Here is a 6,255-nt window from a genome sequence, read left to right as displayed (position 1 = left end):
TTCTTACTACTCAAAGTGCTTCAGTGAGGGTCTCCGTCACTGCACTGGGGCATTGGGATCCACATTCAGACCACAGAGTAAGTGCCCCCTACTGGCCTGACCAGCACCTCTTCCAGCAGCAACCCAAGCTTTTTCTAGTTGGCCTCCCATCCAAGTATTGGCATGGGCTCCGAACATACTTAGCTTCAGATGGGTGACCTGTTCTGAATGAACTCTTCCAACTTGAAGCAGTGCAATGTGATGCCAGCTTTAAGCTGCAACAGAAATGGTAGAAAGGGAAAGTCCTGAAAGTGAAGAAAGAGCCCAGGTGAAGGAGATGAACTAGAGGGGAGAAAGGAATGAAGTGCATGTGGTATGGCTGCTGTACTAAAAATTAGACATACAGTATAATATACCTGTGTGTGTGTATGGAGCAGTCTGCTCTGTTCATGCTCAGACACAGCCACTAGATGGCGCATGCATGCACTTTTGAATTTTTTCAGGGCTTACATGCCTCCTCACTACGGAAGACCAGTGTGTAGGAAATGCCGCGGCTCAATGTCGTGCAAGTGAAACACCTCAGCAATGGAGGTCAAGGCTTAGAAGTTTTCACTAAAAACATTGTCTATGTGGAGGTATTTCCTCAAGACAAAGATTTATAGGACTCACATGCCAGCGGTACAGCTAAGGTATAGTATCGCCAGTGTCTTTTTATGAAAGCTAATTGGGCAGCAAACACAGGTGGGTCCATGCCCTTTGCACTGTGTGGTAATTCTTAAGAGTTAGCTGATGCCTCCAAGTTCACGAATATAGTAAAACCCCTAGGGAGTCTTTTTGTCCCAAACACAACTCGCAGCTGGCACTTGATAAGTATAAACTAAAAAGCAAATAAGAACACTGCCTGACAGCCAGGCAGAATCTGTGAGTCTGTAATAGAATTTTATGGTTAATGCTAGTAGTTGTAGCATTGTCACATGTACACAGTAAGTGAAATTAGCACTTGCATGACTTCTTGTTCTTCTTTCGGCTGCTCCCATTAAGGGTTGTCACAGCAGATCATCTTGTTCCATATCTTTCTGTCCTTGTCATCTTGCTCTGTCACACCTGTCACCTGCATGTCCCCTCTCACCACATCCATAAACCTTCTCTTAGGCCTTCCTCTCTTCCCCTTCCCTGGCAGCTCTATCCTTAGCCTCCTTCTCCCAATATACCCAGCATCTCTCCTCTACACATGTCCAAGACTACGCAATCTCGCCTCTCTGACATTGTTTCCCAATCGTCCCACCTGAGCGGACCCTCGAATGTCCTCATTTCTAATTCTGTCCATCCTTGTCACACCCAATGCACATCTTAGCATCTTTAACTCTGCCACCTCCAGCTCTGTCTTCTGCTTTCTGGTCAGTGCCACCATCTCCATCCCATATAACAAGCCATCTGTAAAGGCCATAATGGATGGACTGGCATCCCAACTGTGACAGAGAGTGATTCCTTGCTCAACCAGTAGGTCATAATAGATGGATGGAGATGGACAGGCGTTATGTACCTTTACCAGTTGGGATGCCATACCAGAAGGACAAAATGAATCTGCTTTTTTGGTGCTGTATATTCTCCCTGTACACAGGATGGCAGCACCCCTGTGGTGGAACTGTCATTTGTACACCCGCAAGGTATATTGGGAAGTGTAGTCCTGATGGCCAGGCCTGTTGGGTGCCTGCAGGGGAACATGACTGCTACTTTGTGGGACTTCCATGTGGCCCAGAATGCAGTGCTGTGGTATTAGACTTACTCCCTGGTCTGGCATAAACGAGGTCACCTCTTCTGCATGTAGGAGTGAGAGTCAGGAGCAGGAGGGTAACGTTCAGTAAGAAGGACTGGAGGGAGGTGGGATAGTATTATGTACTGTGTATTGTGTTGGACTGAGGTATTGCTAGCGTATAAAATAATATTATTTTTACCCTGGAACCGTGTCTGATGTAGTTGTGTCTGGAATTTGAGGCTCTGTGCTGTCTCCTAGTGGTCACGCAGCATATCGCTCAGTGCCCTGAGAAGTATTCGGCAGGAGTGTGTCATGTAAGGCTACTAGGGGACTCCTTCAGGCCTACAGCAATGCGGCTTTATAGTGGATCAGTTAGACAATTCTCTTACCATTAGCCAAGCCAGAAATTTTTAATTCTTTTTTTTAATTCTTGTGTGTGTTTAAAGGAGCTTGTTGTTGTTGTTTGTTATATTTTGTGAGCTTCTTTAAAAGCTAAATTAACCCTTGGGATAAATAAGGTCCTATCTCTCTGACTTTTGTAGCCACTTGGGGGCATTGCAGACCCTCAACACACAATTGTTCAGATTTTGGTCCGAGTTCAAACAGATTTATTTATTTATTTACCTTCATCCTTTTGCAGAGATATCAGGAGCACCACACACCCCTTTCCCATGACCTCATAACCCCCCTTACCCATCCAATCTGTCTATTGACTTCATAGAAGAGTCACCAGAGACATGAATGTCACTGCCGAGGTCAGTAAACCTCTCGACGAGGACGACACTCTCTAGTCAGACAGACACACTGCTAATGGCCGTGCCCAGGAGGTCATTAAAGGCCTGGATGTTGGTTTTTATCAGGATACTCGCAAGCCCAGACACTCAGACTCTTCACTCAGAGCCCCGATCAGAGCCTTCATTGACTCCACGAAGATCACAGCATTGTAAGCAAAGTCAAGATCCGTGAATCTTTCTTCACCAACAGATGCCCCACAGCCGCTGGACCCCATGACCTGCCCAACACCCAGTCCATACAAGCATTGAAGAGAGTAGGAGCAGAACAGACCCCTGACAAACCCCAGAATCAATTGGGAAAAACACAGAGGGTCTGCCTCCACTCTGCACAGCGCTCACAGTAGCAGTGTACAGGCCGCCAAGATATCCAGCAGCTTCGAGGGGATCCCGCAAACCCTCAGGATGTCCCACAGGGCAGCTCGATCAACTGAGTCAAACGCTTTCATTCTAATGTAACACTGATATTTTGTATATGCATTGAACAATCATTTCTTTCATGGTTCCACAATCCGTAGTAAGCCCCATTTTCTCTGTTGTTCTCTTTCTGGTTTTCTGTGGTGGTGATCTGCGCCCCCACCATCTGATCAGGGCACCGTGCTGTCCCTACAGTGAAGGATGAAGGCCAGAGGTTCCATGAGCATCATTATCTAATTCTTCCACGTGAGGCTTGAAAACCATGAGGACTGTTTGAGATCATTTATGTTAGGTAGAATGTTCAGTGGGTTGGCTGGGTGGTCTCAGATAAATAACACCCGGGATCCCTTTGCTGCGAGGCAGCAGTGCAACCACCACGCCACCGTGCCCCCATATGCTTTTAATACATTTCATCATGAAAATGATATTAAGTATTTATCTTAGCATTCAAAATGTTCAGAGAGCAGGAATATCATTAAGTGAATGTATTCTGTGCAGCGATCGCTGCCTGCGCCTCCTCTTAGTGTAAGAGGAAATCAGTTTAAGAAGCGTGTACCGATTAACATGGGTCGGGGAACAGTTAACACAAAGCATTTAATGTGCTACATCATTTATGACAGGGTTTGAGAAAATCTAGTAAATGAAACATTCATTTTAAGATGAAGTTTAGTTTGCGACATTCTACTGACAAAATAAACTACGAGAATAAAGTGGAAATGTTGAGAGTAAAGTCAACATGTCGACTTTAATCTCGACATTAGTTTTTATTCTTCACTGTGTCCATATTTTTTTTTCACCGTGGCCTCTTATTTATTTCTTTTTCTGGTTTAGTACAATGCTATATACTGTATACTCTGCCGTTCTTTCTTAAACTCTGTGAAGTGCCTTGAGCATTGGGAAGGCGCTATATAAATACAATGTATTATTATCTATATATATAATTCACTAAGGCAAGACACCCATGGAAAGCACGCCGTAAGGGGCGCGGATTCACTAAGCCACCGACAAGTAAGACACCTATGGTGCACGCAGGAAGGAGTCACGCCCACCAACTCCAAGACCATTGGATACGACGACAACTCGCAGAGCCACACCCACCAACTCGGACGCGACGACACAGAAAAAACGGCGTCATTTATATTCGTCTGTCATAGAGGCCACATGCACCTCCGAGCCACGTTGACTGTTCATAGAGGCGTGTTTCTCGTGGAGGTGAATCGCCATATGCAGCGCGTAAAACGGTTTGTGAGGGGTATCCCATGGGATCCTTAAAACAATCCTTTACAACTGAGGTTAAAACACAATGAAGTAAGCAGTCTTTAAAAACCGAGTTTTCAGTTACGACGCACGACCGCGTGCACCATAGCAAACTGTTTTACACGCTACATACAGCAATTCGCATCCGCAACAAATATGCGTCTTCTTAGATGCTCCAGCAGGAGCACGGAAGACGGTTCCCTGCCCACCAACACTCCTTTTTCACCGGCCCGCGTCTGCCGTCGCTCTATATAGAAAAGCAGCCAAAACCGCACAGAGCAATGAAAAGTCTACGTGAGTCACAGGTGCATCTGGACTGTACAAAGACGACAACGACTCGAGTGACGAGTTGGAGGTGGGCACATGAGCAAGCAGTGTATACTGAATGAGAAATCAGCAGACTAGCATGACGGAGGGAGCAGAGTGGATGTCCTTCTCCTCTCCTCCCGTTCCACCCTCCGCGCCTGAGCGCCGTCCACCCCCATCCCTCCGTCTAGGAGGAGAAGGCGCGATGGCGGTCCGCCAGTTTTCAGTCACGGACGATTGTGTGTTGGTTCGTTCCGTGCATTGTTACAATGTTGCTGATTTATTACATTACTGATTTTTCAAATGTTAATTTTCTCCCTGTGCTTAAAAATCATTAAAAACCGGCCTGATTATGCGGCGTATGGTACGCCGCGGGTTGGCTAGTTATTATTATTATTATTATTAACCATTCCTGCTGGGATGTCCCCACAGTGTCCATCCACTACATTGGTCTCACTGCCCACTAAAGAATTCCCAAATATTTATAGTGGAATGCCAGTCATGCTGAATTTTCTGTTACTCTGACTGAAACCATCCATTATGTTCTCCTTCAGTCCAGGCAAGGGAATGGGGGGGTCCATCTTGTAGAATATGTGAGCCTCACTCTTCGTTTAGCTGAGAGAATGCCAAGTCTTTTCAATTATAAAAATACAGGGCAAGTCAAAATTATGTTAACATTTGAATGGCGGAAACAATTTATTCACAAAGCATACTTCATTTGTGCAAGGTGATTTACTGGAATGCCTCAACCTGTTTGCCATCATGTTCAACACATGTACCATATGTGGCAAACAAATTGTCCAGAAAAATTGTATATAAGTATATACGTAGTCTGCGGTGGGCTGGCACCCTGCCCGGAATTTGTTCCTGCCTTGCGCTCTGTGCTGGCTGGGATTGCCTCCAGCGGACCCCCATGACCCTGTGTTAGGATATAGCAGGTTGGGTAATGACTGACTGACTATATACATAGTGGTACCATTAGTGTTGATATAATTTTGACTCACCCTGTAATAAATCAAGCCATTGGGGGATTCACATTCTATGAGCATATGAATCCCATTTTATGAATGTCATGGGATGCTTTGTATAACACAGATCAAGCTGGTATACATGTGTCCTGCACATCGACCCCCTGAGGCAAAATGCAGTGTAACACTTGGATCAACTGAATTACAAAACAAGTCCCATATTAGTTAAAGGTGAGTTTTTATTTGAGCTTACAGAGCGCATCTTTGAACCAAATCAATAAAATAGCATTAAGGCTCGTGCCCAAGTGTCACGCGTCACCCGTTGCATGGCTGCACTCGGGTCCTAATCTTGGATCTTGAGGTGGTTTGTCATATGGTGGGTGTGGCAACTACAAGTGTCACAAAGTGCAACCAGACTTGCTTTACAGACTGTGGAATGGCAGTTCTAACTGCTCTCGTGCACGTAAACGAGCAATCAGCCAGCCCCTCCATTCAGCACTTCACGGCCGTATGGCTTTTCTCCTGGACAACTACGCTCACGAGGTCTGAGGCTCCTGCACCTGTTCACGAACTCCAGACACACTTCCACATGTTACTTTTCTGGTCTACTTTGTGTCACCTCTTATATTCTGGATGTCATCTTCCTCGTCTCGTCTATGTTTTTAAATTACAGGATGTTGTCATAAATAATCGAGCACATAAAGAGGTTTGGGGCAGCCTCCCGTATTCTTGGAAAATGGCTGCTACAGTGAAAAGGTTGCGAAAAACAAACAGTCCAAAA

The sequence above is a fragment of the Polypterus senegalus genome, chromosome 10 (assembly GCF_016835505.1).
Source record: "Polypterus senegalus isolate Bchr_013 chromosome 10, ASM1683550v1, whole genome shotgun sequence".
NCBI lineage: Eukaryota > Metazoa > Chordata > Cladistia > Polypteriformes > Polypteridae > Polypterus > Polypterus senegalus.
Note: the sequence above shows the minus strand (reverse complement) of the source record.